Consider the following 26,062-nt stretch of genomic DNA (forward strand, 5'->3'; position numbering starts at 1 on the left):
TCTGTACATCATCTGAGTCATAGGTAAGCCTTAGGATCACCCCCAATTGCACCTCTGAAGTCACTGATATTTCTCCTTGGATAAGGTTTTCAAAAGAGGAAAGAGAATCACAGAAAGAGAAAGAGTAAGAGATCACAGAAGTGCATATTAATTTACCCTTTTCTTTTCCACTCCCTCTTTCCTGTTTCTGTTTCCTGATCTGTCTTTGAGTTTTGGAAATTAGAGAGAATTTGAACTTGAATCCATAGTCCTATTTCTGCTTATGTAATTCTTCCTTCTCTCTATTTTGGAGAATGCTCTTCAGGCAGGAAAGTTTCTCATGAATACCTCCATTCAGCAAACTTCACTAAAGATAAGTGTGAGATCCTGTAATAAATATAGGATATAAAAAAGAAGAAGAAGAGAAAGCTGGCTATGGTCCTCACACAGGGAGCAGGGGAAATAGAGAAATTGGCATTTAAACAAGTGATTGTTGTAACAACTATAGTTGAAGAAAAAGGAGCTGAGATTAATTTGCTTATTACCTATTTCAAGGCCTACGTTTGTGAAGATATCCCTGACATCCAATCAGTTATGCCTTCATCTTTTCTCAATGTTTACACCCTACATTTCCATGCTACTTATATTTTATTGTCTTCTGTTCACATTCTTCTGGTATATAAAGGAATTTCATTTTATTTTTTAATTTGTATATATATATACACATATATATACACACACATACATAGTAGGTATATATATTTATGGGGTACATAAGATATTTTAATACAGGAATACAATACATCATAATCACATCAGAGTAAATGGGGTACCCATCACCTCAAGCTTTTATATTTCTTTGTGTTAGAAACATTCCCATTATACCATTTGCATTCTTTCCACCAGTTTTTGCACATCCTTGGAAGAAAATCTATGTCTGATCTACTCCCTAAAGGTCTGGGTCCTGGCAAAATTGTAGACACATAGGAAATGAGTGTGAAATAATCTCACTCTCAAGCTGTTCAAAAACATATGCTCAAAGATGTTAATTGTCATGCTATTTATAATAGTGAAAATGTAGGAAGCTTGTTGGCTATCAGTAGTGACCTGGTTAATTACATATAAAGGGATATTATATAGGCATTAAAGTTAATTATTAAACTACACCAATATTTGTTGACCTAGAAAGATATCCTTAGTTGATTTTGAGTGAAAAGATTATAGGAGAGTATGTATACTATACATTGCCATAAATGCAAATTTATACATATTTAACTGTGTAGTTATATGCCTGAAAGAATTGTTATTAAAATGTTCACAGAAGGTAATTTAAATGATGGGATTTTCTGTGCTTTTTTCTTTCTTATGTTTTTCTATATTTTTAAACATTTTTTCAATGAATACACGTTATTTTAAAAAACAACAACAAAGATTTTCAAAAATTCCTTCAAAATTTTATTCTTTTTTGTTTTCATATTTAAAACTTAAACATCACATTTCATAGTAGCTCTCAATGGGGCAATCCAGTTGTTTCAAGGACATTTGACAATGTCTAGAGACATTTTTGTTGTCATGACTATGAACAGTGCTGCTAGCATCTAGTGAGTAGAGGCCAGAGGTGCTGCTAGACATCCTATAATGCACAGGACAGTTCCCCACAATAAATTATCTGGCCCAAAATGTTAACTGTACTGGGGTTGGGAAAATCTCAGAATTCAGTATCCTGATCAGCTCTTTATCACCATCTGTTGGTGAAAGACATGTCTGCAACTTCTGTGCAATTTTAGCCAGAAGCCAAACTTAGGGCCTCAGAGCTAAGATGGGAAGCCTAAGAAGGATATCTATGGTTAACATGGGAGTCAGAAAAAGAGCAAATTAATTCATCATGGAACTGTCTATGATGCTCTTACTAAGACCAGTAGTTGCTTTTGACACTGCCATTCTGTATCTATAAAATTATATATTATGATTTCCCTTTTTTAACCTCATTGGAACTCCAGAGACCAAGAAAAACTACATGCTGAGGCAGAAAAGGCTTTGGGTAAACTTTATGGAGTTAACCTGGCTGATATAAGGGGGAAATCTCTACTTGCACACATAGGTGCCTCCCCAGTACATAGGATGATAAAGCTTTAGCTCTTCCAAGAACAATTTCAGACTGGAACACACAGGAACAAGGCAAGGCTTCTTGTTTTGGCTTGATTTAACTACTATGTCCATCTCACTCCTCCTCCTCCTAAGGAATACATTTGCAAGGCCTAGGCTTCCATCTTCAACTCTAGCCCTTCTACCCCCAATTCCAAGTCCATGCGGGAAAAAAAAAAAAAATCTATCTGTTCTGGCTCTGCTCATCGGTTTTATCTCCTTTATTTTTACTTGCCTGTTTTCTGTCATCTAATGATCACTTACTAATGAGTTCCCCATCTAACAACTATGTCTCATGATTCTCTCTACTACTCTCAACAGGGCTGTGGGTCACTGTTTGATGTATGAGGTGGGACTCAACTCCGGAGATGGGGCTCAGACACTGGACCAAACTGCGGACTAGCTAAAACAGGGACAGGGCAAGAGCAGCTTTTGATAAGACATTCCCACCAGTGTGCCATGATAGTTCACCTCTCTCATGGCAACATCTGGGAGTTACCGTCCCTTTCTATGGCAATGCTACCTTCAGCACACTGCCTATGGCGTAGCCCTGCTCTGCAAAAGCAGTCACAAAGCTGTAAAACCACCAGAGCTGTAACACTCCTGCTTCAAAAAGGCTGTTTTCTTCCACCCTACCACTGGCTCACTGTTGAATTCTTTCCAGGATGAATCCAAGAACACTCACAGGCTAAGCCCTACTTTGGGGCTTCCCTGCCCTGCATCAGCATGACACTCAACGTGGGGCCAAGAAAGAAGACAGAGGCATAAAAGATGGCAAGAGAAATGAATGGCAGGGTGATGGTGAGATGGCAGTGGGTGGGAAAGCAGTCAACAAGATGGTGAGAAACAGCGATCTGCAGGATACCAAGCAAAGAGGCAGCAAAGTGGAGCTGTAACACCTAACAGCTCTAACGCTAATCAAAGGTTTTTTTCAGAACCATCATTTTCCCTGGCAGGCAGTGGAGACAATAGGACAGTCAAGTGGCTGTAATGCCACTGCCTTATGTGGGACCTCCCGCTCAACCTGGCAGGCTGCTGAGTTACCAGCCTCATGCTGGCCCCTACCATGGCAGCTGAGCCCACCAGTGGCCACAGTGCCACTGCCTCATGTGAGACCTGCTCTGACCAGCAGGCTGGTGGGTTAGCAGCCCTCATGCTGGCCCCTTCCTCCATAGCAGCTGAGTCCACCCCACTGAGGGATCCTGGAGAGATCTCCACCCGGGTTCCACGTGGAAGATAGTCAGTGCCATTTTGGCTCTAGTGGATGGGTGAGTGTCCCCTCTGCTCCCACCCGCACAGTATCAAGAGAACTAGGAAATATAATAAAAGCCTTTGGCTAGGTGATTGGCTAGAAGTCTCCCATCATTTGAGCATCCCAAAACACATCCTTGTCACTCCTCCCCTAAGTCCTTTCTCCTTGATTCCTTTTTATTGTTCCATCAGTCATTTTATTTTCAGTTTTAAAATGTATGTTTTGTTTGCAGTTTGCTTTTAACTTCCTGTTAACTGTGTTTGGGTAATTGCTTAAGGCAAGACACTTTGTTGTGAGAGGTCTCCCATTGTGTCAACTATGAGATGGCAGAGTCACATTGCTTGGTGACCCCAACTTGGTCTTGGGTTCACAGTTAGCTGCACCCTGGGTGCCTTGAGGGTATCAGCATTTGGTGTGGTGACCCTCATTGGCTGAAACTAGGGCACTCCGAGTTTCCAGAATTGATTTTGGTTGTCTTGGAGATGCCCTGGGGTATTTGGCATTGAGATTCCCTCCAGGATTGTGGGTTACAGCCCACAATAGTGGTAGGACCCACAATAGCAGTCCTACCTTTTTCTGCCCTGAAGTTAGAAGTATTATTTTCCTAATAGCCGGTTGCAGGCCCTTTCCAATGTACTGACTTACTGCTACTTTGCTCAAGACCCTCTTGATCAAAGGAACTGGGAGTCCCCAGTCTCCTGGCCTGATGCATAGCCACCCACAGTGGTAGACAAGTGGCCACCAGAATATATTTTTGATGTCTCTGTTACTGGGTAGGTTCTCTAGCAAGTCAAAACCTCCAGGGTCTCTCCTTGGGCCATGCCATTTGCACCTCTCCTTCTTCCCTTCCACAGTCACCATTTGTTTAGCCCTTCTCTACCCAACCCTCACTCTCTGTGGAATTTAGGCTCGACATCCAACTGCCAGGCTAGCTGCAGTGGCTCACACCTGTAATCCCAGCAGTTTGGGAGGCGAAGGCAGGTGGGTCACTTGAGGTCAGGAGTTCGAGACCGGCCTGGACCACATGGTGAAACCCCTTCTCTACTAAAAATACAAAAAATTAGCCAGGTGTGGTGGCACATGCTTGTAATCCCAGCTACTTGGGAGGCTAAGGTGGGAGGATTGCTTAAACCTGGGAAGTGGTGGTTGCAGTGAGCCGCGATCATGCCACTGCACTCCAGCCTGGGCAACAGAATGAGACTCCATCTAAAAAATAAAAATAAAAAAATCCAACTGCCCATTTGTAGCTCATAATCCATTTTTGTAACACGTTGCTATCTATATTTTGTAGAAAGTGGGAAACTAAAAGGAAAAAGTAATTAAGCATTTGCTAAACTTAGGCTAACTGAAATCCCCTGTAGAGACCCTTACTAGACGTTGGGACAAAAATAAGCATCCCAAAAGACTCACCACTAGGGTGTCTCTTAGACAGTTGGAGTAAATTCAAATTATTAGACAAATTGAAAAGGAAAAAGACTCATTTACTATTGCAATAATGTTTGAATTCAATACAAATTGGTAAACCAACAGATTTGGCCTAGGCATGCTTCTTTACATTATAATGATATTGTACAATTAGATTTGCTTTGTAAAAAGGAAGAAAAATGGGAAGAAGTTCCTTAATATGCAGGTTTTTATAACCCTCTACCAGGATTCTAACTTAAGGACTACCTGTAGAATATGTCTGGTTCATGATACCCCAGGCACCCAGAAAACATGCCAGATATCTTAGATGACCTCTCCTAGCTACTACTCCTAGGAGACTTGTGGCCCTCTTCAGATCCCCTACCAGTTCTCTAGTGCAAGGTTCCACCTCAAGGTCGTCAGGCACCCCTCCCACTTATCCAACAAGCCATGGCCCATATCCTCTACTGCCTGAAGAAGTAAGCCTAACCAGTACCACCAGAAATGGGGCCCCATATCAGCCCCCAGAATTGAACATGTGTCCATTGTGGTGGGTAGCTGATGGACATGGAGGAGTGGCTGGAGTATATGTACCTTTTTCTATGCCTGATTTGGCTTTGTGCAGGGAAAAATGTGGTCAGTTTTTGGAGGATCCAGGGAAATATGTAGAGGTGTTTGTTAAGTTGATCATGTCTTTTTATTTAACTTGGTATGCCATGCAAATATTATCCGCTTCTTGTATGGTAGCGGAAAAACAAAGAATTCTAGGTATTGCTCATGAACATGCAGATGGGGTGGCTGTGCATAACCCAGGCCTTGCCATTTTATGTGGGAGTAGATGCAGTTCCAGATCTAGACCTTCAGTGGGATTATCAGAGAGGATGTCAAGATCCTGAACACAGAAATCATATGCTAATTTGTTTAATCGGTGGTATAAAAAAGGGTGTGGTTAAACCAGTTAATTATGGTAAAGTGAAAGAAATAACTCAAAAGAAAGATGAAAATCCCATTTCATTTCAGGGCCATTTGGTTGAAGCAATCAGGAAATATACTAATACAGACCCAGACTCCAAAGAAGGGTAAGCTCTCCTGGGTGCACATTGTATTACTCAGTCTGCCCCTGACATTAGGAAGAAGTTCCAAAAAGTAGCAATGGGATCCCAAACCCCCAAGAGCCAACTTTTAGATATTACCTTCAGAGTTTACATTAATAGGGACAGTGCAGAGGAAGAGGCAAGCACCAAAAGAATTGGCCAATAAGCACAATTGTTAGTGGCTGTTTTAGGCGCTGCTGCCTCAGGATTACCCACCTCAAGGAAATGTGGTGAGACTGGCATCTGGGATGCTCAGATGAGAGACCCTCACTGACCAGCCTCGAGACCAACATCACTGTGCCTTCTGTAATCAAGAAGGTCACTGGAAGAAGGACTGCCCCAGGCTTAAGAGGGAGTCTGAAACACCCATACGTATAATGGCTAAGAAAGCAGAGGCCTGAGAAGGCCTGAGGTCTTCTATGGGTTCCACTAGACACCTTACCATTGCCACAGAGGAGCCTCAATAACCCCTGATAGAGCAGGCAAGAGTACTGAGTTCTTATTGGACACAGGAGCTGGCTACTTATTTTTAACCAATTTCTCAGGGCTGCTGTCTTACCACTCTTGTCCAGCACCAGGAATTGATGGCCAACCAAAAATTGGGAGATCTGCCCACCTCCTTGGTTACACCGTTGAGGACCATACATTTTCCCTCAGTTTTACTTATGCCTGAGTGTCCTAGCCCTCTACTGGAGGGAGACTTACTTTCCTAACTACAGGATATAGTTCAATTTGGGGTGCCTCATAAAAAGGCAACAGACCAGGAAGTGATGATTCTCCTAGCTCTAAGTGCTGGCCTTAACAAAGATAAGGAGAAGACCTCTCTTGCATCACATATTGCTTCTTGAGTAGACCCCTCTATTTGGGACATGGAAGTTCCTGGAAGAGCTGTTAATGTACTCCCAAGTCCAGGTTATTTTAAAACCCAGTGTTAATTACCCATGGGAAAAAAAAAACAATATTTGGAACAAAAAGCAGAGGTAAATGCCCATGTCTGACAGCTTTGAAGAGAGCAGCAGATGTCCCAGCACAGAGGTTGAGATCTGAGAATGGACAGACTGCCTGCTCAAGTGGGTCCCTGACCCCTGAGTAGCCTAACTGGGAGACATCCCCCACTAGGTGCAGAACAACACCTCACACCTCACATGGAGGGGTACACCCCTGAGATTAAGCTTCCAGAGCAAAAGTCAGACAGCAACATTCGCTGTTCAGCAATATTCTATCTTCTGCAGCCTCTGCTGCTGATACCCAAGCAAACAGGGTCTGGAGTGGACCTCCAGCAATCTCCAACAGACCTACAGCCAAGGGTCACGACTGTGAGAAGGAAAACTGACAAACAGAAAGGACACCCAAACCAAAATCCCATCAGTTCATCACCATCATCAAAGACCAAAGGCAGATAAAACCACAAAGATAGGGAAAAAGCAGTGCAGAAAAGCTGGAAATTCAAAAAATCAGAGTGCATCTCCCCCTCCAAAGGAACACAGCTCATCACCAGAAATGGAACAAAGATGGATGGAGAATGACTTTGACGAGTTGAGAGAAGAAGGCTTCAGTTGATCAAACTTCTCAGAGCTAAAGAAGGAACTACATAACCAGCGCAAAGAAACTAAAAACCTTGAAAAAAGGGTGGATAAATGGATAACTAGAATAATCAATGCAGAGAAGACCTTAAAAGAACTGATAGAGATGAAAACCATAACACGAGAAATACATGACAAATGCACAAGCTTCAGTAACTGACTCAATAAACTGGAAAAAGACTATCAGTGATTGAAGATCAAATGAATGAAATGAAGCAAGAAGTGAAGTGTAGAGAAAAAAGAGGAAAAAGAAATGAACAAAGCCTCCAAGAAATATGGGATTATGTGAAAAGACCAAATCTATGTCTGATTGGTGTGCCTGAAAGTGATAGGGAAAATGGAACCAAGTTGGAAAACACTCTGCAGGATATCATCCAGGAGAACTACCCCAACCTAGTAAGGCAGGCCAACATTCAAATTCAGGAAATACAGAGAATGCCACAAAGATACTCCTCAAGAAGAGCAACTCCAAGACACATAATTGTCAGATTCACCAAAGTTGAAATGAAGGAAAAAATGTTAAGGGCAGCCAGAGAGAAAGGTCGGGTTACACACAAAGGGAAGCCCATCAGACTAACAGCAGATCTCTCAGCACAAACTCTACAAGCCAGAAGAGTGGGGGCCAATATTCAACATTCATAAAGAAAAGAATTTTCAACCCAGAATTTCATATCCAGCCAAACTAAGTTTCATAAGTGAAGGAGAAATAAAATCCTTTACAGACAAGTAAATGCTTAGAGATTTTGTCACCACCAGGCCTGCCCTACAAGACATCCTGAAGGAAGCATTAAACATGGAAAGGAACAACCGGTACCAGCCATTGCAAAAACATGCCAAAATGTAAAGTCCATCGATGCTAGGAAGAAACTGCTTCAACTAGCGAGCAAAATAACCAGTTAATATCATAATGACAGGATCAAGTTCACACATAACAATATTAACCTTAAATGTAAATGGACTAAAAGGTCCAATTAAAAGACACAGACTGGCAAATTGGATAAAGAGTCAAGACCCATCAGTTTGCTGTATTCGGGAGACCCATCTCACAGGCAGAGACACCTATAGGGTCAAAATAAAGGGATGGAAGCAGATCTACCAAGCAAATGGAAACCAAAAAAAAAGCAGGGACTGCAATCCTAGTCTCTGATAAAACAGACTTTAAACCATCAAAGATCAAAAGAGACAAAGAAGGCCATTACATAATGGTAAAGGGATCAATTCATCAGGAAGAGCTAACTATCCTAAATATATATACACCCAATACAGGAGTACCCAGATTCATAAAGCAAGTCCTTAGAGACTTACAAAGAGACTTAGACTCCCATACAATAATAATGGGATACTTTAACACCCCACTGTCAACATTAGACAGATCAACAAGACAGAAAGTTAACAAGGATATCCAGGAACTGAACTGAACTCTGCACCAAGCGGACCTAATAGACAATTACAGAACTCTCCACCCCAAATCAACAGAATATACATTCTTCTCAGCACCGCATCACACTTATTCCAAAATTGACCACATAGTTGGAAGTAAAGCACTCCTCAGCAAATGTAAAAGAACAGAAATTATAACAAACTGTCTCTCAGACCACAGTGCAATCAAACTAGAACTCAGGACTAAGAAAATCAAAACCACTCAACTGCATGGAAACTGAACAACCTGCTCCTGAATGACTACTGGGTACATAACGAAATGAAGGCAGAAATAAAGATGTTCTTTGAAACCAATGAGAACAAGGATACAACACAACAGAATCTCTGGGACACATTTAAAGTAGCGTGTAGAGGGAAATTTATAGCACTAAATGCCCACAAAAGAAAGCAGGAAAGATCTAAAATAGACACTCTAACATCACAATTAAAAGAACTAGAGAAGCAAGAGCAAACACATTGAAAAGCTAGGAGAAGGCAAGAAATAACTAAGATCAGAGCAGAACTGAAGGAGATAGAGACACAAAAAATCCTCCAAAAAATCAATGAATCCAGGAGTTGGTTTTTTGAAAAGATCAACAAAATTGATAGAACGCTAGCAAGACTAATAAAGAAGAAAAGAGAGAAGAATCAAATAGATGCAATAAAAAATGATAAAGGGGATATCACCACTGATCCCACAGAAATACAAACTACCATCAGAGAATACTATAAACACCTCTATGCAAATAAACTAGAAAACGTAGAAGAAATGGATAATTTCCTGGACATTTACACTCCCCCAAGACTAAACCAGGAAGAAGTTGAATCCCTGAATAGACCAATAGGAGGCTCTGAAATTGAGGCAATAATGAATAGCCTACCAAACAAAAAAAGTACAGGACCAGACAGATTCACAGCCGAATTCTACCAGAGGTACAAGGAGCAGTTGGTACCATTCGTTCTGAAACTATTCCAATCAATAGAAAAAGAGGGAATTCTCCTTAACTCATTTTACCAAGCCAACATCATCCTGATACCAAAGCCTGACAGAGATACAACAAAAAAAGAGAATTTTAGACTAATATCCCTGATGAACATCGATGCAAACATCCTCAATAAAATACTGGCAAACCGAATCCAGCAGGATATCAAAAAGCTTATCCACCATGATCAAGTGGGCTTCATCCCTGGGATGCAAGGCTGGTTCAACATACGCAAATCAATAAACGTAATCCAGCATAGAAACAGAACCAAAGACAAAAACCACATGATTATCTCAATAGATGCAGAAAAGGCCTTGACAAAATTCAACAGCCCTTCATGCTAAAAACGCTCAATAAATTCGGTATTGATGGAACGTACCTCAAAATAATAAGAGCTATTTATGACAAACCCACAGCCAATATCATACTGAATGGGCAAAAACTGGACAAATTCCCTTTGAAAACTGGCACAAGACAGCCCTCTCTCACCACTCTTATTCAACATACTGTAGGATGTTCTGGCTAGGGCAATCAGGCAAGAGAAAGAAATCAAGGGTATTCAGTTAGGAAAAGAAGAAGTCAAATTGTCCCTCTTTGCAGATGACATGATTGTATATTTAGAAAACCCCATTGTCTCAGCCCAAAATCTCCTTAAGCTGATAAGCAACTTCAGCAAAGTCTCAGGATACAAAATCAATGTGCAAAAATCACAAGCATTCTTATACACCAGTAACAGACAAACAGAGAGCCAAATCATGAATGAACTTCCATTCACAATAGCTTCAAAGAGAATAAAAAACCTAGGAATCCAACTTACAAGGGATGTAAAGGACCTCTTCAAGGAAAACTACAAACCACTGCTCAGTGAAATAAAAGAGAACACAAACAAATTGAAGAACATACCATGCTCATGGATAGGAAGAATCAATATTTTGAAAATGGCCATATTGCCCAAGGTTATTTATAGATTCAATGCTATCCCCATTAAGCTACCAATGACTTTCTTCACAGAATTGGAAAAAAAAATGCTTTAAAGTTCATATGGAACCAAAAAAGAGCCCGCATTGCCAAGACAATTATGCCAAGACAATCCTAAGCCAAAAGAACAAAGCTGGAGGCATCATGCAACCTGACTTCAAACTATACTACAAGGCTGCAGTAACCAAAACAACATGGTACTGGTACAAAAATAGAGATATAGACCAATGGAACAGAAGAGAGTCCTCAGAAATAATACCACACATCTACAGCCATCTGATCTTTGGCAAACCTGACAAAAACAAGAAATGGGGAAAGGATTCCCTGTTTAATAAATGGTGCTGGGAAAATTGGCTAGCCATAAGTAGAAAACTGAAACTGGATCCTTTCCTTACTCCTTATATGAAAATTAATTCACGATGGATTAGAGACTTAAATGTTAGACCTAATACCATAAAAACCCTAGAAGAAAACCTAGGTAATACCGTTCAGGACATAGGCATGGGCAAAGACTTCATGTCTAAAACACCAAAAGCAATGGCAACAAAAGCCAAAATTGACAAATGGGATCTAATTAAACTAAAGAGCTTCTGCACAGCAAAAGAAACTCCCATCAGAGTGAACAGGCAACCTACAGAATGGGAGAAAATTTTTGCAATCTACTCATCTGACAAAGGGCTAATATCCAGAACCTATAAAGAACTCAATCAAATTTACAAGAAACAAACAAACACCCCCCATCAAAAAGTGGGCAAAGGATATGAACAGACATTTCTCAAAAGAAGACATTCATACAGCCAACAGACACATGAAAAAATACTCTTCATCAATCGCCATCAGAGAAATGCAAATCAAAACCACAATGAGATACCATCTCACACCAGTTAGAATGGCGATCATTAAAAAGTCACGAAACAACAGGTGCTGGAGAGGATGTGGAGAAATAGGAACACTTTTACACTGTTGGTGGGACTGTAAGCCAGTTCAACCTTTGTGGAAAACATGTGGCAATTCCTCAAGGATCTAGAACTAGAAATACCATTTGACCCTGCCATCCCATTACTGGGGATATACCCAAGGAGTATAAGTCATGCTGCTATAAAGACACATGCACACATAGGTTTATTGCAGCACTCTTCATAATAGCAAAGACTTGGAATCAACCCAAATGTCCATCAGTGACAGACTGGATGAAGAAAATGTGGCACATATACACCATGGAATACTATGCAGCCATAAAAATGGATGAGTTCATGTCCTTTGTAGGGACATGGATGCAGCTGGAAACCATCATTCTCAGCAAACTATTGCAAGAACAGAAAACCAAATACCACATGTTCTCACTCAGAGGAGGGAATCGAACAATGAGATCACTTGGACACAGGAAGGGGAACACCACACACCAGGTCCTATTGTGGGAGGGGTAGGGATTGCACTAGGAGATATACCTAATGTAAATGACCAGTTAATGGGTGCAGCACACCAACATGGCACATGTATACATATGTAACAAATCTGCATGTTGTGCACATGTACCCTAGAACTTAAAGTATAATAAATTTTTTTAAAAAAACAATATTTTTTGATCCTGAAGCTCATAGGGGCATCCAGCCCTGAATAACAAAGTTCCTAAAGTAGGGGTTATTATAGTCCTGTCAGTCTCCATGTAACACTCCCATTTTGCCTGTAAAGAAACCAAATGGGGAATATAGATTTGTTCAGGTCTAAGGGCAGTTAATGAGGAAGTAGTCCTAGTTCAACCAATAGTTCCTGATCCTTATACAATATTGATTTGTGTCCCTGAAGATGCTCATTTGTTCACAGTGTTAGACTTAAAGGATGATTTATTTTGTATACTTTTATACCCAGGCTTCCAGTATATTTTTGCTTTCGAATGAACTGATTCAGACACTCATGCTGCACCTCAGCTTACCTGGACAGTCCTTCCCCAAGGTTTTAAGGACAACTCCCATCCCTTTGGCAATGTATTATATAAGGAATTAAGGGAACTGTAGTTAACTAATGAGGCCCTCTTACAACATGTAGATTACCTATTAGTTTCGAGCCCTACAGGGAAGACTCTGAAAGAAACACAATCCAGTTTCTTAATTTTCTGGAAAAGTAAGGGTATTGGGTATCCCCTCATAACGTCCAGAACTCTGTTCAGAAGGTTAAATACTTGGGGTATGTGCTCACTCCTGGGACAAGGACTTTGGCCCAGGAAAAAAAAGAGACAATTTTGACACTCCAGTCCCTTCAAACTAAGAGATAGTTAAGAGCCTTTTGGGGAATGGCCAGATTCTGCCAGATCTGGATTCCCAGGATTGGTCTTATGGCAAAACCACTCTATAAAGCTCTAAAAGACAGTGATCACAAACCTTTGATTTGGGATAGAACCTGCCAATAGGCATTCTTAACTCAAAGAAAACCAGAAACAGCTCCTGTTTTGGCACTCCCTAACTTAGAAAAACCTTTCACCCTCTGTGTGGCTGAAAAACAAGCAAGGACTTTGGGCGCCCTAACTCAAAGGCTCCAGATTAGCCCTAGACCAATGACTTATTTTTTCTAGACACCTAGACCAGGTGACAGTTGGGTGACCAGGGTGCTTTTGAGCTGTGACCACCACCACTCTGTTGATAAAAGAAGCCAGTAAGTTTACCTTGGGACAAGAATTAGATGCCATGGCCCCCCACCAAGTACAGAGTTTCCTAGAAGCAAAAGGACACCAATCACAGTGATAAGAGGTCACTTACGTAAATATCAGGCCCTTTTGCTTGATACCCTAGATGTTACCATTAAAGTATGTCAAGTTTCATACTCTGCTACTCTGTTGCCAGACTTCATGTTCCAGGAAACAGATCTCTAACCCATTCAGTCTTATGTGGAAACCATAGAACAGACCTACTCTAGCAGGCCTGACCTCAAAGATGAGCCCCTGCTTCATCCCAATGTGGAGTAGTTTACAGGTAGGAGTGGCTTTATGCATGAGGGAGTAAGAAGGGCAGATTATGCAGTAGTTAGCCAATAAGAGGTCATTGAGGCAAAAGCTTTGCCACCCCAGACTTCCACTCAAAAAGCAGAACCAATTGCTCTAATCGGGGCCCTCCAATTGGGGAAAGACTTAAGAGTTAAAATATTTACTGATCCCAAATATGAGTTCCTGGTGCTCCATGCTCATGCTGCTATATGGAAAGAAAAGGAATTACTAATAGCTAAGAGATCCCTCACACTACATTACTCCAAGATCTTGGAACTTTTAGATGCTGTCCAGCTCCCAAAGGAAGTGCTAGTTATTCACTTCCAGGACACCAAAAGGGGTACCTCTATTTTCAGGGAGGAAATGTTCTGGCAGATAGAGTAGCTAAGGTCACAGCTAAAGAAACACCAGTACTCCAGACCACTGCATTAATGCCAGGTACTCCGCCCATGTCAGCAACGTCATACTATACCTCTGAGGAAGTTAAATGGACAGAACTTTCTTATGGTTACTAGGCAACAACACTCTTCCTCCCTGAGGCTAAGCAGAGGAAAATAGTTAAGTATCTCTATAACTCCTTAAATTGAGACAGGACTCTCTATTCAAATTAGTTTCTCAAATCTTCTTAAGAAAATGTTTCAGACTGTAAATTGGGGTCACCAGTTCCCCCACTTAATGGATTCCTCCTGAACCCCAGCACTACTGTTACCTGGACCTGGGAAACTGGGTATCTATACCTCCAGTGCACTAATGATTCTATCTTTTGTCCCCCACCGTTGCACTAATGGCAAAAAAGTGGAAGCTTCCCTGTGATGCTCTGATCCAACTTTAGCTGCCATGCTCCCAATGCCTCAGCAAGGTACATGGGATTCCACTTGTAAGTGGGGAGACCATATATCGTGCCTTCTCCCAGATCAGAACACACAAGGGAAAAACAACTGCCTAGTCTGGGAAGGTGGGAGCACTACTCTCTTCTGGAAAACAAAGATTGTTCAACCACCCCCACTGAAACAGGACAAAACTATCTCTATAGACCCAACTTGGCAGCAAAGGATAAACATCATACCACCTAGGGCTTCTGTTTGGGTCCTACTGGGCTCATTTTTGTTTGTGGCCATGAGTGGGAGAAAGGAACACCCCATAGCTGTTCTCAAGTCCCCAGGAAGCCACCTGTTATTTTTAGGACCATTTTTCCCTCGTATATCAAAAACTTGAAACAAAGGTGAATATACACTGGCCACCCTTGCTGCTCCGGGGGTCACTGTCTATAACCCTGTAAGACCCAAGAATAACCAAAGTAAGTGAGAAATAGGATTAATTCTAGCAGAAGTTGGGGTAGTGATAGGATTAGCAGCACCCTGGGGCAGTGCTGTCCACCACGAGTCAATCCTAAAGAACTTAACTCAAACTCTAGATTCCTTAGCCACCAGCAGAGGTCAGACATTAAAGGGAATTCAAGAGTCCCTAGATTCTCTGGCAAATTTAGTTCTCAATAAAAAAAAAAAAACTAGCATTGGATAATTTACTAGCTGAACAAGGTGGGGTCTGTGCAGTTATTAATAAAACCTACTGCACATACATTAACTATTGTGGAAACGTCAAGATTAACATTCTAATGATCTACGAGCAAGCTACCTGGTTACATGGATATACCCTGGGCACTGACCCCAACTATAACTGGTCAACTATCAAAAGGGCCTTCTCAAGCTTCAGCTGGATTTTACCCTTCTTAGGAGGTCTGATAGTTGTCTTGTTATTACTAATTTTTGCCCCTTGCTTGTTTAACCTCTTAGTAAACTGTGTCTTCAAGATTACAGGAGTTTCAGGAAAAGACAATGCTGGCACAAGGCTGCCAACCTATCCTGCCTGCCAACCCAGAGAATGAAAGCATCCTGACTTTAGGCACCTTGGATCAGGTATTCAGAGATTTTTTTATTCCTCTGGTACTAAGAAGAGCTTATGCCCATAAACTCAGTAGGAAGCAGTTACAGAAGATGGGTCTCCACCTTCTGCAGTCCCTTAGGGTGGGGTATCTTACCTCTGAGAAGGGAATGAGGTAGGAGGTGGGACTCAACTCCAAAGGTGTGGCTCAGACATTGGACCAAATTGAAGACTAGCTAAAACAGGGTCAGGGCAGAAGCAGCATTCCCTAAGACATGCCCATCAGTGTGCCATGTCAGTTTACTATGGCCATGGCAATGTCCACAAGTTACCACCTTTTTCCATGGCAATAACATGATGATTCAAAAGCTACTACTACATCCTGAGAAATTTCTGTGTAAACTGCCCTTTAATCTATAAATATGACTTCAAAACTGCCCTGAGCTGCTACCTTCAGCCCACTGTCCATGTGGAGTAGCCCTGCTCTGCTACAGGGCTCTGAAGAAGCTGTAACACCATTGGAGCTGTAACACTGACCCTTCAATAAAGCTGTTTTCTTCTACCCTACCACTGGCTCACCATTGAATTCTTTCTTGGGCAAAGCCAAGCACCCTTACAGGCTAAGCCCTACTTTAGGGATCACCTTCCCTGCATCATGTTTACCTTCTTGCCTATTGATCACTTCTGGAATGCCTGCATTCTTTTACCCCTTGAAAGGATGCTGCTCTCTTCCTACAGGGGTTGTGAAAAGGAGAATGCCATACAGCCTATACTTTATTTTTCTACTGTTTCTTTTTTGTTGTTTTTGTTCTTGTTTTTTGAGACAGATCTCACTCTGTTGCCCAGGCTGGAGTACAGTGGCACAATCTTGGTTCACTACAACCTCTGCCTCTCAGGTTCAAGCAATTCTCCTGCCTCAGCCTCCCAAGTAGCTGGGATTACAGGCATGTGCCACCTTGCCCGAATAATTTTTGTATTTTTAGTAGAGATGGGGTTTCACCATGTTGACCAGGCTGGTCTCGAACTCCTGACCTCAGGTGATCCACCTGCCTGGGCCTCTCAAAGTGCTGGGAATACAGGCATGAGCCACTGCACCCAGCTGTACTGTTTCTTTATTATCCACCACTTCATTGTTCAAATCTATCTTGATGTAACCATCTTTACCAAGGCTTTGAAGGATGTTTCAGATTGTTTTTTTGTTCAGAAGCAGATGGTGAAACCTGTGGGATGCAAGATGTTTATTTGGTATCAACATCTGTGAAAGAAAGGGGGTGAAAGTTTGATTTGGCAGAGGAAGTAATTGAACGGTGATGTGGGCCTCACAAACCCTGAACCAGGTGGGGAGCTCTGGAGTTAGTGAAGATTAGAAGAGGATCCTGTGTCAGGCTGAAATAGTTGGGCCTTTCTTAATTTTCTGTGTCACTTAGGCTGTCCTGGGAATGATGTGGCCTTGGGTGAAGTCTGCAATTGAGGCAGATTGGGAAGATCTGACAGCTGAAGCTTGGCTTCTTACTTCACTTCCCTGAGCTGGGCAGCAAGTCTTCTCTCAAAGGAGGATCTGGGTGTCTTCATGGAGGAGTGGATGGGAATAACAGTGTAAACTACAAGATAACCATGATTGTTCCAATGGTTCAAAGGAAAATCATCAAAGATACATAAACTATCAGGCAGGTTGTTCCTAGGAGAACATGCCCTGGTTCATATCTTTTCCATTTTGGAATAAATAAAGATCCCTTGAATTTCATTAAAAATAACAATGACATGGGATAACTGTTGCCACAGGAACCCAACAATGCTCTAAATCTGTCTGGGCCTAGGAACCTTTCTTCCCTCCATTCCTCATCTCCTTTTTGAGGTATATATTTCAAATTCTACTGTATCTTGAAACTGATTTTCAGAGAAAATAAAATATAGACACAAGAAACAATGAAGCAAACACATTTGTAACCACTGCTTGGGTCAAAATATAGAACCTGGATCCTCTTCTTCTGGACCATACAATTGAGATTGGAGTGTATGCACAACTACATTTCAGTATTAATGTGACTTTTGCTGCTTTCATTGCTGCTTCCGCTGCTATTGGCAGTGCTACTCTAATATTATTGGGACATATACCATGTTCTAGGAATATATATTATTTTCAGTTATTCTTACACTTCCCTGAGATCACACTATTTTATGCATGAAAAAAATGAAGCAGAGACAGTTTAGCTAACTCATTCAAGGTCACACATCTAGTAAGTAGTGGAGGCCCTTCGCACAATTAACAGCCAAGTTTCTGAGTTTGTGCTCTTAAGGACATCCGCAAGCTCGCATTCTCGACTTGAATTATATCTGCTTCTTCATCTTGAATTACCCTCTCCTTCTTGCTTCCTTTCTCCCTTTGTACCCTTTAACCAACATTTCTGCTTTCCCCCACCCACCCTGCCACCCAGCTTCTGGTAACAAACATTCTACTCTCCACCTGTATGATTTCAAATTTCACATTCCACATGTAAGTGAGTAACTCACATCTTATTCATGTCATTTGATGTTGTCCTAGAATCCATCACCCTCCTAGCCCCATCCCTACATGCCTTGTGACTCCTTTCCCACTATACTTGCATCTCTGCCTTAACTAACTGGAACATCCCTAAATCTACTGAAGTGATCTTAAATTCCCATGTATCTATGTTCCCCAGTTTCAATGACTCAGAGAGACCCATTCCACTGACCATGGGAACCCTATCCCTACCAACCTCATAACTCTGGACACTTCTAATCCTGTGAGCTGTACCTGGACCCAGTGTCTCCCCTTCTTGAGATCTCATCCCTCCTGACTCATGAGGTCTCCTGCCCTAGTACCGCCCAACCCACTGACACTGTAATCCTCTCCAATCCTAACCCCACTTTGACGGCAGCACTACTCGCTCTACTTCTATCACAGAAATCCCCATCTCTACACAGTTTTTTCTTTATCCCAATTCACCTTTTTCTACTTTTTTGTGTGATCTCTTGAGAAGAGCCTTTGAATCTCATTTAATAATCATACAGCTTACAATTCTAAGGAATTTATCAAGGATTTTTTTAAATTTATACTCACTGATTTTGGCTGGGAAATCAAAGTTAACATACATTATACCTTTTGTTAAAAACTGTAAGAAACTTTTTAATGGACACAAAATATTTGTATGTATTTATGAGACCGAGTGAGATTTTGCTACACGTATACAATGTGTAATTAATCAAATCAGGACAATTGCTATATCTATTATCTCAAATATTTATCATTTCTTCATGTTGGGAACATTCAAAATTCTTTCTTCTCACTATTTGAAAATGTACAAATATTGTTAACTATCATCATCCTCCAGTACTATAGAACACTAGAACTTATTCCTCCTATCTAGCTGCAATTTTGTATTATTTAACCAACCTCTCTCTACTCCTCATCTCCCCCTACCTTTCCAAATCTCTAGTAACCACAATTCTGTCCACTTATATGAAATCAACATTTTAGCCCTGACCTATGTGTGAGAACATGCAGAATTTATCTTTCTATGCCTGGCATATTTCACTTTACTTATCCTTTATTTTATTTTATTATATTTTGTTTTATTTTATTTTATTTTATTATTTTTGAGACAGAATCTCACTCTGTTGCCCAGGCTGAAGTGCAGTGGCACGATCTTGGCTCACCACAATCTCTGCTTTCCAGGTTCAAGCGATTCTCATGTTTCAGCCTCCTGAGTAACTGGGATTAGCTGGGATTACAGGCATGTGCCACCACACTGGCTAATTTTTTTTTTTTCAGTAGAGATTGGGTTTCATCATGTTTGCCCAGGCTGGTCTCGAACCCCTGATCTCAGGTGATCCGCCCGCCTCGGTCTCCCAAAGCACTGAGATTACAGGCATGAGCCACTGTGCCCGACTACTTATTTCACTTTAGCTAAAGGCTTTTATGAATTCATTAAACAAATATAAAAGCATTCAGAAAATGTCAAGTGAACATTGAGCAGTCCTGAAGGTTGCAACGATGTGAAAGACAGGCACCATGTGAGGCAGGGGTTCTGTTTCCATCACCATTTCAATTTTATCATTTTAGGAGATCCTCCTATCGCTGAGACTATTTTCCACAGAACAAAAGAAAAACCAACTGTTCAACAACACCTGTTTCTTTTGCAGTTTTCCTGTCCCAAAACTTCTTCTGGAGACATGGGTCATTTGATCTGACACTGAGAATATGCTTGAAGCCCTTTGAAGGGACAAAGGAGATAAACATCAGCATTCCTAACTCCAAACTGAAGATCTGAGACATTCAGCTGCTGCTCCCTGGGCTGTCTATTTTCATTGTCTGTGGAGGATAATGAGTAAACCTGTAAATGGAAGTCAGAAGTCAGCTGCGTTTATGCCCAACTTGAAGAAATTTTCTTCTTTGCACTAGGATTCCTTTAGATCATCAGCTGTCAGATGCTTTAGATCATCAGCTTTCAGGACCTAGCATAAAGTATAGGTTTGCAGAAGGGTGATTTCCTTCCCTTCTAAGGCCCTATTTGGATTCAGAGTACTCTTCATTTTCATTCTGATTATGAACTTATGACTCAAAAGATGTGAAGAGTCACAAATATGCCCAACTTGGAGGAAAGCATTTCATTACACTTTTATGTATAAAACAAATTTCTTATTGAAATATTGGAACCCAATTGAGTTTACTAGTTGATTTGCAAGAACTATATGCTTTTTAAATGTTTTTTCTTAAGGAATTTTTTTATTCATTAGTGATTTAATTAAATCTGACCTTGTCCACACACTTGATTAAAGTGGTACTTTTCACCATTTTGTTCCAGGAGCCAGTTCTCAGAGTTGTACGTAATACTCTGCTTTCAATTCCTAAGCTTTGTGTTTTCTTTTTTCCTTAGCATGCATAGGGAATTTGCAAGATAACTAGGAAGAAGACAGTGATGAATAAACAAGATAAACCGCTATTTTATTTGTATTTCCCATATTCGCTTGATAATGCTTCCTGAATTGCTGATGTTTCTATTTTGGTCAAGTCTCTGGTTTATTTTTCCTAGAACAGAATATGCTTAAATATTGTTGTGCTTAAGAATCATGAACTTTTCATGAATCTTTTACATTTAAGAATTAATAACATTTCCTCTAAACTTCAAAGGGCGAACAAAATCCACTTAAAAATTAAAAAGTCAATTTGTAGCTTACAGTCAAGACTTGTGTATTGGTTAAAATATTGAGATAGTTATTCTATAGACATTTGTGGCAGTCTGAAATTATTTTCATTTTCCTCTGTTAAAATGACTTTTTATGGAGACTTTATATGTTTTTAAATTAAAAAACCAATATTTAGAATAATATTTTAAGATATGAAGTTTCTAAAATGAATGTTATTTGATTTCATTATATATTCACGTATTTTACTAATTTGTTTTTAAACCAGAAGGAATTGAGACAGACAGCAATGAAGTCCTTTTACTGGAAATCCTCAACTCTTGATGTGTTATTTGATTTATTTTCATGCATTTCATTTTAAAAACTGGAAGCGATAAAGATTCTTGTATTAGTCCATTTTCATGCTGCTGATAAAGACATACCCAAGGCTGGGCAATTTACAAAAGAAAGAGGTTTATTGGACTTACTGTTCCACATGGCTGCGGAGGCCTCACAGTCATGGTGGAAGGCAAGGAGGAGCAAGTCACATCTTATGTGGATGGCAGCAGGCAAAGAGAGAGCTTGTACAGAGAAACTCCCATTTTTGAAACCATCAGATCGCATCAGACCCATTCACTATCACGAGAACAGCAGGGGAAAGACCTGCCCCCATGATTCAATCATCTCCTACCAGGTCCCTCCCACAACACATGGGAATTATGGGAGCTACAAGGTGAGATTTGGGTGGGGACACAGAGCCAAACCATATCAGTCCACACCTGGCCCCTCCCAAATCTAATATCTTCACATCTCAAAACAAATCATGCCTTTCCAACAGTCCCCCAAAGCCTCAACTCATTTCAGCATTAACTCAAAAGTCTGCAGTCCAAATCTCATCCAAGACAAGGCAAGTCCCCTCTGCCTATGAGCCTGTAAAATCAAAAGCAAGTTAGTTACTTCCTAGATACAATGGGGGTATAGGCATTTGGTAAATACAGCCATTCCAAATGGGAGAAATTGACAAAAACAAAGGGGCTACAGGACCCATGCAAGTCTGAAATCCAGCGGGGCAGTCAAATCTTATAGCTCCAAAATGATCTCCTTTGACTCCATGTCCCACATCCAGGTCATACTGATGCAAGAGGTGGGTTCCCATGGTCTTGGGCAGCTCCACCCTTGTGGCTTTGCAGGATACAGCCTCCCTCCCAGCTGCCTTTGTAGGCTGGCACTGAGTGTCTGTGGCTTTTCCAGGTGCACGGTGCAAGCTGTCAGTGGATCTACCATTCTGGGGTCTAAAGGACGGTGGTCCTCTTCTCACAGCTCCACTAGGCAGTGCTCCAGTGGGGACTCTGTGCGGAGGCTCCCATACCACATTTCCTTTCTGCGCTACCCTAGCAGAGGTTCTCCATGAGGAACCCCCCCCTCCTCCCGCAGTAAACTTCTGCCTGGGCATCCAGATGTTTCCATACATCTTCTGTAATCTAGTAATCCAGATGGAGGTTCCCAAACCACAATTCTTGACTTCTGTGCACTCACAGGCTCAACACCACGTGGAAGCTGCCAAGGCTTGAGGCTTGCACATTCTGAAGATATGACCTGAGTTCTATGTTGGCCCATTTCAGCCACAGCTGGAGCAGCTAGGAGGCAGGGCACTAAGTTCCTGGGCTGTACACAGCATGAGGACCCTGGGCCTGGCCCACAAAACCACATTTTCCTCCTGGCCCTCCAAGCCTATGATGGGAAGAGCTACCGCAAAGGTCTCTGATATGCTCTGGAGACATTTTCTCCCATTGTCTTGGTGATTAATATTCAGCTCCTCAATACTTATTCAAATTTCTGCAGTGGGCTTGAATTTCTGCTCAGAAAATGGGATTTTCTTTTCTATTGCACTGTCAGGCTGCAAATTTTCCAAACTTTTATGCTCTGTTTCCCTTTTGAATCTGAATGCCTTTAACAGCACCCAAGTCACTTCTTGAATGCCTTGCTGCTCAGAAATTTCTTCTGCTGGATACTCTAAATCATCTCTCTCAAGTTCAAAGTTCCACAAATCTCTAAGGCAGGGGCAAAATGCCACCAGTCTCTTTGCTAAAACATAGCAAGAGTCATCTTTGCTCTAGTTCCCAACAAGTTCCTCGTCTCCATCTGAGACCACCTTAGCCTGTATCTAATTGTTCATATCACTATCAACATCTTGGTCAAAACCATTCAACAAGTCTCTAGGAAGTCCCAAACTTTCCCACATTTTTCTACCTTCTTCTGAGCCCTCCAAACTGTTCCAACCTCTGCCTGTTACACCGTTCCAAAATTGTTTTCACATTTTCAGGTATCTTTTCAGCAACACCCCATTCTACTGGTACCAGCTTACCGTATTATTCTGTTTTCACACTGTTGATAAAGACACACCCAAGACTGGGCAATTTACAAAAGAAAGAGGTTTATTGGACTTATTATTCCACACGACTGGGGGGGGCAGTCTCACAATCATGATGGAAGGAAGGAGGAGCAAGTCACATCTTCCGTGGATGGCCACAGGCAAAGAGAGAGCTTGTGCAGAGAAACTCCGGTTTTCAAAGCCATCATATCTCATAAGACCCATTCACTATCACTAGAACAGCATGGGAAAGATCAGCCTGTATGATTCAATCATCTCCCACCAGGTCTGTCCCACAACATGTGGGAATTATGGGAGCTATGAGATGAGATTTGGGTGGGGACACAGAGCCAAATCATACCAGTTCTAATTGTAAAGAGAAGTTATTTTGGGATTGTTCAGATACACTGACTCTTTTTTTTTTTTTTTTTTTAAGATGGAGTCTCGCTCTGTCACCCAGGCTGGAGTGCTCCCGCTTCCTTCCATCATGATTGTGAGACTGCCCCCTCCCCAGTCATGTGGAATAATAAGTCCAATAAACCTCTTTCTTTTGTAAATTGCCCAGTCTTGGGTGTGTCTTTATCAACAGTGTGAAAACAGAATAATACGGTAAACTGGTACCAGTAGAGTTGGGTGTTGCTGAAAAGATACCTGAAAATGTGAAAACAATTTTGGAACGGTGTAACAGGCAGAGGTTGGAACAGTTTGGAGGGCTCAGAAGAAGGTAGAAAACTGTGGGAAAGTTTGGGACTTCCTAGAGACTTGTTGAATGGCTTTGACCAATTCTTCCTAGAGACTTGTTGAGTGGCACAATCTCGGCTCACTGCAAGCTCCACCTCCCAGGTTCATGCCATTCTTCTGTCTCAGCCTCCCGAGTAGTTGGGAATACAGGCACCCACCACCATGCCTGGCTAATTTTTTTGTATTTTTAGTAGAGATGGGGTTTCACCATGTTAGCCAGGATGGTCTCGATCTCCTGACCTCGTGATCCGCCTGCCTCAGTCTCCCAGAGTGCTGGGATTACAGGCGTGAGTCACCATGCCCGTCCTACACTGACTCTTTTATTCAGACACTAGGGCTGTTTTGTGGTCATTGAGTATCACTGTTTTCTTCAAATCTTCAAGCATGTCCTTCTTTTGGATTTTGGCCCATGAGTTGGGGATTTTACCTTTACCTATCATTTTTTTCTGATATTTATATTCTAGCTTTGATCTGAAGTGAGAAAAGCCATTCCCAAGATGGCTGGGTGGAAGAATCGGGAGTGATGCTCCAAGTGGCATAATCCCCTCCTGCCTTTTGATACTTCTTATATGGGATTTTTCCACCATTGCTCAAAACCAATGAACAATCACTTGCTACAAAACTAGTAAAGCAATCAATGACAGAATGGCCTGTTTTACACCACTCCTCTCCATAGACAGCCTGAGGTCAGGGGAAGGGAACACCATGGTCTCCGTGTGTAGGAATTGTGTTTGTACAAATTGCTCCACAGCAGGGACACTGTTTCCAGCAGCCACAGAGATGTTCAGAGAGCATTTTCTCAATTTTAGAAACCATTACTTTCATACGCATACTTGAATAATGCTGCTCTATTCTCTTCATTGTGAGATCCAAAGCTGCACTCATGTCTTCTCTGAGAAACTCAGTATCTTTTATCTCCTGGTGTTTAATCCTTGTCAAGTCTCTCTGTGAAAAGATCAAGTTGTTCCCCAGGTGATCACAGAACAAATCCAACCATCCAGTGCTGCTTTTATCTTTACCTACTGATGTGAATTCATGAAGGGCAGAGAGGATGCTATTATTAATGTCAGCTAAACTTTTCTCAAAAAAATCTTCTTTTTTTTCCTGCATTGTCTAAACTGTATCTCTTTCTATTGATTTTGATGTAATTCCTTAAAAAGCTATTCTTATTATGAAAGTATTGCCAATAATGATCAAAGTTTTCTTCTTCTCCCAGAGAGATGAGAATGTGTTTCTCCAGGTTAGTCCTGTTTCCACTGAATGCAGGGCACGTAGCTCACATGCCCCCACAATTTTAATGGTTATTTTTTCCCCATATGATGCTAGAGACAGCAAGAATAAGCTTGTGCCACACAAAATCATAAGTGTTTTGCTGGTGGCTTCTTCTTGACAGGAAATCTTAAACCTCATGAAGAAATCATTTTTCTTGCTTTCTAGATAGCTTACAGGATCATTTGCTCTCTTGAATGCCCTGTGCATTTCTTTACAATTCTCTGTTGCTCATTAGAATAAACACAAATATAAGCTGATAATATATTTATTTTTAAATGTGTATCTTTCCTGAGTAGATGCAGATTTCACTTCTTCCTCTATTGTCTTTAGAATTTTCTGGAAATATTTTGGATTGTAATCACACTGTTTTTTCCAGATATTGTTAATAGTTTTATTAAATCTTGAAACAATGTGATCAGTAGTCATATTCACGAACTCTTTCTCAAAGATGATTAATGTCATTTACCTGTAATTTTTTTCTGACGATTAATGTCATTGAAAAAGAGATCATGAATATGACTACTGATCACATTGTTTCAAGATTAAGTTGGGGGGCGGAGCAAGATGGCCGAATAGGAACAGCTCCAGTCTCCAACTACCAGCGCGAGCGACACAGAAGACTGGTGATTTCTGCATTTTCAACTGAGGTACTGGGTTCATCTCACTAGGGAGTGCCAGACAATCGGTGCTGGTCAGCTGCTGCAGCCCGACCAGCAAGAGCTGAAGCAGGGCGAGGCATCCCTCAACTGGGAAGTGCAAGGGGGAAGAGAATCCCTTTTCCTAGCCAGGGGAACTGAGACACAAAACACCTGGAAAATCGGGTAACTCCCACCCCAAT

The 26,062-nt window shown here is 41.3% G+C and overlaps 1 pseudogene; it reads right to left on the reverse strand.

The window, feature by feature from the left end:
- Window positions 1-24,272: 24,272 nt before the first annotated feature.
- On the reverse strand, window positions 24,273-25,686 carry LOC102128331 (interferon-induced very large GTPase 1-like; annotated as a pseudogene).
- Between the last annotated feature and the right edge of the window lie 376 nt (window positions 25,687-26,062).

The sequence above is a fragment of the Macaca fascicularis genome, chromosome 14 (assembly GCF_037993035.2).
Source record: "Macaca fascicularis isolate 582-1 chromosome 14, T2T-MFA8v1.1".
Taxonomy (NCBI): Eukaryota; Metazoa; Chordata; class Mammalia; order Primates; family Cercopithecidae; genus Macaca; species Macaca fascicularis.